This window comes from Sinocyclocheilus grahami, unplaced genomic scaffold (assembly GCF_001515645.1).
Source record: "Sinocyclocheilus grahami isolate Dianchi unplaced genomic scaffold, SAMN03320097.WGS_v1.1 scaffold587.1, whole genome shotgun sequence".
NCBI classification, from domain to species: domain Eukaryota; kingdom Metazoa; phylum Chordata; class Actinopteri; order Cypriniformes; family Cyprinidae; genus Sinocyclocheilus; species Sinocyclocheilus grahami.
Window position 1 is genome coordinate 438,178 of NW_015505766.1, and position 9,321 is coordinate 447,498.

At 36.4% G+C, this 9,321-nt stretch overlaps 1 pseudogene; it reads left to right on the forward strand.

The window, feature by feature from the left end:
* LOC107556995 (serine/threonine-protein phosphatase 2A 56 kDa regulatory subunit gamma isoform-like) overlaps nt 1-7,924 on the forward strand; it is a 24,820-nt pseudogene extending 16,896 nt beyond the window's left edge.
* The last annotated feature ends 1,397 nt before the right edge of the window (nt 7,925-9,321 follow it).

Here is a 9,321-nt window from a genome sequence, read left to right on the forward strand (position 1 = left end):
TAAAGGGGTCTGAATACTTTCCGTACCCACTGTATATATTTTTTTTCACAATATCAAGAGAGTGTATATATTTATATGTGTGTGTGTGTGTGTGTGTGTCATAAATATAAAAATATCATAAATATAAAAAAAACAACCAAAACAAATATATATTCCCCACACTATCATTTTGAAGAAAAATTTAGATGCTCATAATTTTATATCGTAATATATATCCCTTTAAAATAACATGCAAATTAGTAAGAATGTACATCATTAGAATTATACACGCATACACATAAATATAAATGTATGTGTATATATAAAATAATATATGTAGTTTTTTATATCTATAACTAACCCTGTATATAGCATGCATTTTGTACACATGAAAATACAATGCATATATGCAATATAATTTCTTATGGTTATGTCATAATTTTAAACCTAAAAACAAGTTTATATGATTTATATGCCTTTTCTTCCGTTTGTGGCATTTATGTGTGCATTTTTAATACCAGCCAAGACCACAAGGTGTCAGCCTATGATCATTTTAATGATCATAATGTATATTCATATTCACAAGAACACGTATTCAGGTACGAAACATGCTGATTTATTGTTGAAAGAATTGGTAAAACCCAGGCTAGCTTAAAAAACAGTACAAAAATATGGCTAAAATCTAGACTTTCACTTTGTTGCTTGAACACAGCAATGAAAACTCATCACTATTTGTTTATTTACCAACCACATTATTTATCTTAAAATTAGAATACAATTACCAAAGATAACATAGAATCTCTCTAAATCTAAAATACGAAACTAAAACTTTTAAATGAATAATTCAAAGCCAGGGACTGCTCAATATCAGGCAAGCCCTGGTGATGGGCGGAGCTAACGCTGGTCCATGAGGCCCCGCCCCGCCTGCATCCGCACCTCTGTAAGACGCGTAGATTGGCGTGCTGAGATGTCGCCTTCCGCAATGAGGACTTTGATGGAATGTATTCTTAAGTCAAACTAAAGAGGGAAAACCATGTCCGAAGTAAGAAAATTCACAAAAAGGTTGAGCAAACCTGGAACGGCTGCGGAGCTCAGACAAAGTGTGTCGGAGGCGGTGAGGACGTCCATTGCTGTGGTTAGTATCTCAAGAGCGTTCCGTCTCTCTCTGTTTGGGCAGTGCATCTGTAAGGCTGTCTCAACACGTAGTGAGCTACCTATCTAGGCGGCGTTTTTAGACATCACAGGCACGTCGATTCTGTCTAGGTAGGCAGCTCATTAGATTTTGAGACAGTTTTCGTTTATTATTAGACCTCTTATATGTATATAAGCTGTCAGATATTGCTTATAGTCATTTTTGGGACTTATTGTAATTATTATTGAAACACGTGCCAGACTGCTGAGCTGAGGCATAACCTCTTGGGCTTTCCAGGCAGTTACACCAGCACAGCTTCAACATCTGTCTTACACTTCACATAGACAGCAGTTGAAACCTTGTGCATACAAACACTGAGATGTGCATTGATTTAAATACAAAATTAGGAGTCTACTCAACAAAAAAAGCCGGTATTTAAGTGATCCTGGCCGTTTCCTAATAGGAAAGACATTGTTCTGTAGCTCCTACTGGAACCACATGGAGCATCCTTATGCCTTTGTGTAAGGAGTCATGTGCCTGTGTTCATGCAGCAGTTCAAGAGCAGAGCCCATGCTTTCATTTTGCCTTTATTGAACCGTTGAGAAATTAATTATCAGAGGTGGAGAACAGAAATGTGGCATTAATGTTTTAGGCAGGATATCATTTCTCAGCACTGCTGATGCCTCTTATGAATGCTTAGTGCTGAGAAATTATATTTTTAGCCAGACATATGTCATGAGCCTGAGATTTTCTATAAGTGCTATGAATATAGGCCTATGATTGTCAGTTTTTGAGACAGACAACAAATGGCACACTATGGAGATTGCAGATCTGCTGTGTTTCCCTTGAGAATACTCTCAGGCTGCTCAGCTATGCTTCCTGTGTCCTTTGCATGGGCTGAATAAAGTGTTTGTCTCATCTTTCCTCTTTTCCTCTCACGCATATTGTGCGATTGCACAAATTTGGCCAGAATGATGATATGAGTGACCTTTTTTATTATTGGTGATTGGTGTTAATTATTGTGTTACCCAGTGGAATTGATTTATGAGCGCTGAGCGCTGACTTTTGTCTAACTGGAAGTTTTGGTGGGATATATTGAAGCCCTCGTCCCTTATTTTTGTAAGCAGCCTAGTCAGTGTCAAGTAGTATTAGGGGGAAGGACATTCTTATTCAAGAAATCATTTGATTGGACGGTGTGTAGTGCAGGATGTCATCAAGATTTTTGCTCTGTTTTTCCACAAAAAAAAAAAGTACATTTTAATATTACAGGTGCATCTCAATAAATTAGAATGTCGTGGAAAAGTTCATTTATTTCAGTAATTCAACTCAAATTGTGAAACTCGTGTATTAATCACTCTCTCACACACACACACACACACACACTCACTCTCTCACACACACACACACACACACTCTCTCACTCACTCACTCACGCACGTACGCGCACACTTTGAGAGTCACTCGTGTGGCTAAACTCTTCCTTTCTCTCTGAACATTAGAGAAAAGGTGAAGTGGAAAGAGCGCGAGGAGGCGTGGATAAAGATCGAGAATCTCGCCAAGTCAAACCCACAGGTAAACAGGTACGCGCACACTTTGAGAGTCACTCGTGTGGCTAAACTCTTCCTTTCTCTCTGAACATTAGAGAAAAGGTGAAGTGGAAAGAGCGCGAGGAGGCGTGGATAAAGATCGAGAATCTCGCCAAGTCAAACCCACAGGTAAACGGCTCTGTATGACTCGTATGGGCAGAACTCATTCATTTTACTAGCAATAGTCACTTATTTACATGAATATATTTAGGGCCCTATGAAACCCGTTTGATTTTTTTCCAAATTCGTTTTTTTCCGTTTTTATTTTTCTGGATTCTGTTTTTTTTTTTCGTTTAAATTTTTCTCGACTCCTTTATAATAGTTAAATTAAATTTTATTAATCAGAAAGCATGTCTAATTAATTAAAATCATGAAGCTTATACATTTTCACATAAATTTATTAAAAGTTTAACAAATTACATGTTTAGGGCCCTATGAAATGTTTTATTTTTTTCTCACCATATTTTTTAATAGGCACAATGTCTTCAAAATAAACCGGACTTTTATTTTGACGGGTTGCCGTGAATATCTTTACAGTTCTGTGTATGAGATATGAAGCTACTTTTACTCAAATCAAACGGTGTCATGAAGTGACTCTCAGAGCAGTTCTGGAGATGTTGTTCATGTGTTTATTTTTCAAAATTGAGATTTATACATCATCTGAAAGCTGAATAAATAAGCTTTCCATTGATGTGTGGTTTGTTATGATCGGACAATATTTGGCTGAGATTAGTGGTCGACCGATATATCGCCAAGCCCGATATATCGGCCGATATTTGGCATTTTTCAAATATCGGCATCGGCCGATAAGTTTTCCCTCTTGTTCGCCGTCGTTGTCAACAGTTCTGTCTAATACGGATAGAAGTCTGTCTAATAATCAGATAGAACTGTTAAACAAAAGAATTAAAATGTATACAAAATGTCTTATAACGATTGCTTTTATATTATTAGTAATAGAAAGGCAAACATTATAATACTTTCTCGTTTGCTGTCAGCATTCAGCAAATACACATTTATATCATTTAAACAAATCTTTGAATGAATAATGAACATTTAATTTCACAAACCTTGCAAAATCTTGTGAAGTGTGCATGTGACCTGCATGATCGCGTGTTCTCTGCGTGACCTTCAGTCCGTGCAAATTGAATGCTTTAAACATTACATTCGTGATTTCAAATTATGCTGCGCTTTATGCATTTACCCACTGTCATATTCATGTCATTTTCACTGTGTGCTGTTTGTAAAATGAGTGTTACCCTGGCTTTATTTGAATAAAATATGATTCCCAATGCACACAAGCTTCCCAGAATACTGAGTGCCCTGTTGGTTACAGTTTACTTCCTTTTTGATTATATTTTTATTAAATATTTATTTATTTGTGGAAAATACTTTGTCATCTAAAGTATGTTTATTTTACAAATTTAGTTTTTAATCCATTTTCAAATGATATCAGATTTCTTAAATATTAATTAAAATAAATACAATTATATCGGCTTTATATCGGCCACCCTGCTTTCCAAGATATCGGCATCGGCTGTCAAAAAAAAACAATATCGGTCGACCACTAGCTGAGATACAGCTATTTGAAAATCTGGAATCTGAGGGTGCAAAAAAATCTAAATATTGAGAAAATCATCTTTAAAGTTGTCAAATAAAGTTCTTAGCAATGCATATTACTAATCAAAAATTAAGTTTTGATATATTTACGGTAGGACATTTACTAAATATCTTCATGGAACATGATCTTTACTTAATATCCTAATGATTTTTGGCATAAAAGAAAAATTTATAATTTTAACCCATGCAATGTATTGTTGGCTATTGCTACAAATATCCCCCAGCGACTTAACACTGCTTTTGTGCTCCAAGCTCACATATTTGTTGATAGTAATGCATTTACAGTAGATATGCAATGGTTGTGAGTGCATTTGTTTACATTTTGTGGTAATCAACATGCTTGTTAATATTGGAAACAATATTATTAATGTGCATTTATCTTTGTTAGTTCCTTTTAAAACGGTTGTACTGTAAAATGTTTTTTCTGCTTTAGTTTCTAATGCACATCGACTCCAGCAGCCTCAGCAGTCCGATGGACATGGAGACAGACGGGCCGATCATTGAAGATGTCATGATGCTGAAGAAGACCGTAGAAGAAGAAGCCACTCAGGTAGAAGTGCTTTGGAAATTAGTCTCTGATTCTCACCGTGGCTGCATTTATTGGATCAAAAGTACAGTAAAAATTGTGAAATATTATTCTAATTTAAAACAGCTGTTCTCTATGTGAACGTCTGTTAAACTGTAATTTATTTCTGTGATCAAAGCTGTATTTTCAGCATCATTACTCCAGTCTTCAGTGTCACATGATCAATTCATCGGTGCATTATTCTGAAGAAAAAATGTTCCCATAATCTTTCTTGCCTCTGAAATTACTTTTCCGGTGACATGAACGAGGCAGAATGCGTTGTGAAAATATCGCCCAATATTCAGGTCTCATAAAGTGTTTATTAACTCTTTAAACACCCTAAAAGGTCTTAAATCAGAGCAGGAAGTCTCAAAATCATAAAGTTGTGGCATTAAGTGTTGCATACGCGGCAAAAAAATGAATATCTATAATATTTTTGTCTTGTTTTCCAGTGCAAATATCTGAACATTTTGAAATCGATGCGTTTATTTCAGATGCAAAATGAAGATTTTCTTGTTTTCTGAGAAATTGATCAAAATTAGGTGAGTGTATGTTTAAAATGTGTCAATAGAGAATGAAAGCTTATTTTTCTTTGAATTTCTGAGCACACTGACAGATATTTGTTCATGATTTCATCATTAATTCACTTCATTTTGATCAATTTCTCGAAGACTTTGTTGTCTTTTTGTCATTTTTATTATTTTTTTGTTGTTTTTAAATATCTGCATAGTTTTTATTCATTTTTTTTTCAGTTTTAAATATTATAGTACATAAAGTTAAAATGAAAATGAGAAATGTTGCTTTGGAAACCAGCAAAAAAAAAAAAAAGGTTTTATATATATATAAATGTTTCTCGAGCAGCAGATCAGCATATTATACTGATTTCTGAAGATCATGTGACACTGAAGACTGGAGGAATGATGCTGAAAATACAGCTGCGCATCACAGAAATACATTACAGTTTAACAGATATTCACATAGAAAACAGTTATTATAAATAGTAAAAATATTTCACAATTTTACTGCTTTTGCTGTATTTTGGATCAAATAAATGCAAGCTTGGTGAGCAGAAGAGAATTATTTAAAAAACATTAAAAATCTAACTGTTCAAAAACCTTTGACTGGTAGTGTATCTATATATATAAATATATATATATATATTTTTTTTTAATTTTCCCAGTTAACATTCATTTTATTTAAAGTAACGAAAATGTTTTTTCTTTTCTTTTTCTTTTTTTTACGGTTTTAGTTTAAAAAAGGAAAATGAACAATGAAACCCAAAAATGAATCATCATTTACTCCCCCTCAAGCTGTTCCAAACCTGTCTGAGTTTCTTTCCTCTGTTGATCACAAAAGAAGAGATTTTGAAGAATGTGAGTAACCAAACAGCTGCCAATAGACATTGACTTCTATAGTAAAAAAACAAACAACAAAAAAAAACACTATAGAAATCATCAGCTGTTTGATTCCCAACATTCTTTGAAATATCATCTTTTGTGTTCAAGAGTAAATATGACCCTGCAGCACAAAAGCAGTGTTGAGTCGCTGGGGGATATTTGTAGCAATAGCCAACAATACATTGTATGGGTCAAAATTATACATTTCTCTTTTATGCCAAAAATCATTAGGATATTAAGTAAAGATCATGTCCCATGAAGATATTTAGTAAATTTCCTACCGTAAATATATCAGAACTTCATTTTTGATTAGTAATATACATCGCTAAGAACTTCATTTGAACAACTTTAAAGATTATTTTCTCAATATTTCGATTTTTTTTGCATCCTCAGATTCCAGATTTTCAAATATTGTCCGATCCTAACAAACCATACATCAATGGAAAGCTTATTGATGTATAAATCTCTGACCATTATGACTCTTTTTGTGCTCCAGGGTCACAAATGATGACTCTCTTCATTTTTGGGTGAGCTGTCCCTTTATAATACCCCTGCTGCAAATCTCATGCAGTTTAATTTCGGCTCTTTGCTCAGATCCACAGAGACCAGCGTAGAGAGCGTCCCCTGATGCGACGCAAGTCCGAGCTGCCTCAGGATATGTCCACCGTGAAGGCCCTGGAGACGCACCGGCGAGCCGAGGACATGATCGACCCCCAAGACGGCCACTAGAGGGCCACAGACGCCCAAAAAGCCCAGTCCAGTGTGACCCACAAACACACACACAAACCCGTTCTGGCCTCCAGAACCAACCGCGCCGGAGCCCATCCCACATCCAGACCCCAGTCTAGTCCCTTCTCATCTGCTTCAAGCTGAACCGCAGATGGTTTTTGGCCAGAGCGCTTGCATTCGGCGCGAGTGAACGATTCTCAGGTTGCCGCGGTCAGATTTCGGTCTCCTCGGTGGTTCGCGTCTTTTGTGTGACGCTTGGCTTCGCCTAGATGTGCATTTCGCATTTGAAGAACGAAACGAAACCCTTCCGTTCTTGTCCAAACACTTTGGCAATAAGTTCGTCCAGGGAGATTTTGGTTGTTCAAACAATGGTGAATGGCCTTATGGTGGTTAATCAGTGTTTAGATGAGCGTGAAAGCTTTTGAACAGGCTATAGATACAGAGCGAATTTAGGCCACGCCCACACAATCCAATGCTCTCCATTGACTTTGTATTGCGGGAAGCTGCCGCTGTGTCATTTCTGACTTTTAACAAAAAACAGAGCAAAGCTGCTGTGTGACGAGGTGTACAGCAAACAAGCTAAAAAACCCAGAACTACGTTTTTTATAAGCGGTCGACACAAAAAAAAACTAAAAATAGTTGTAGATGTCGGAGTATTTCACGTTGGGCCGTTCATTTGGATCATTTCTCAAACAAAGGGAAGATTAGGAAAAGGGGCACTAGACCAATAAAATGTAGTTTCTTAATACATTTCCTCCTCTCAGATTCACATAGGGTGGTGAAATAATCCTTTGACATGGTTAAAAATAATGAATGGGCTTGTCGCCGATTACGTTTGCCTCCAGTGGGCGCCGTTCTCAGTAGGGATGCACCGAAATGAAAATTCTTGGCCGAACAAAATTAAACACTGGGCCGAATACCGAACACTGAGTTTTTTCCCCATGTATTTTGCCAATTTTTTTATTTCACCATTGCTTAACTTAAAAAGCCAAAATGTGCTTTTTACTGTTTTGTCTTGCTTTTCAAAGAAAAAAAATCAATTACAAAACAACAATTTAAAAATATTTTTAACTCTGAACATTTTTTACATTCTAGCAGACACTATACCAACAAAGCACAATTTAACTTAAAATTAATAAGTTAGTAAAATAAAAAATTTTGGCCTTCAGACCCCCTTCTTGAATAAGGCATGTATTTTTACTGTACAATTAAACGCAGCCTTGCTGAGAAGAGCCTTCTTTTAAAACATTAGAAAATATTGCAGATCCTAATTTGAACACTATGTGTGAATGTTATAATAAGTGTATTAAAACAGAGCTGTTGTAATGATTATTATCGTTATTATTGTCTTTTTATTTTATTTTACAGAACAACAGTAAAATTACAATACTAACATTTATGAAAGTTGATAAGAGTTCTTGCTTTTTCTCAACTTTTATTTTGGGGGAAACACGCAGGAAGACCTCAATGCTTATTTTTGTTGACAACAGATTTATAAACGAGTCTCGTTACGAATACGTCGCACGTATCGCATTGTCACATGCCTTGTAAAAATTCATAAAATGTGACTGAGCAACTGACGAGTAACAGTTTCACTGTACATTTTCCTCGCGCTTTGAACCCTGGTTAACAAGCAGATAGCGCTGTCAGAATACATGCAATGCATGTGTGTATTAGAAAACATAACATTCTGCAGTTTATTTACTAATTGTTTAAAGCCATTTCATGATTTCAATCATCATCAGTAACCAGCAACAACCACCCCGTCCTCTTCTCATCGAAGACATGACTACTTTTGTGTCCTTAACGCTGTCACACAGTAGCTTTTAGGCATTGCTCAGTTTTTTGTTATAAGTCAGAAATGACACGGAGGCAGCTTCCCGCAATGGAGAGCGTTGGATTGTGTGGGCGTGGCCTAAATGCGCTCTGTATGTATACCAAGCGGCAGCCTCGCGCTCTCTCTCGTGAAGCCAACACGGAAGTGACTGAAACTGTAATTCATCGACTGGCCGCTAGAGGCGGGCTGCAAAAGAGGGTTAGTCCCATAGACTCCCCATGTTAAAATGCCCAACTTTACAGCAGAAAAAAACATGTTTACAGTCTGGTTCAAAAAGTGGTTTTGGTCTATATAGCTAATTTTGCCCTTCACGACGACTGCGAGGTGCGTGAATTTTTTTATAACTCGTCCGTTTAAATTATATTAAGCCTTAAAGTTCTGCATAATTAAGGGCGTGGCCACTTGAGTGACAGGTGGATTGCCGGTGCTGTCACCGACGTCGAGCTAGGTGGGCGTGGCTTCAGCAACCAGCTCCCGCC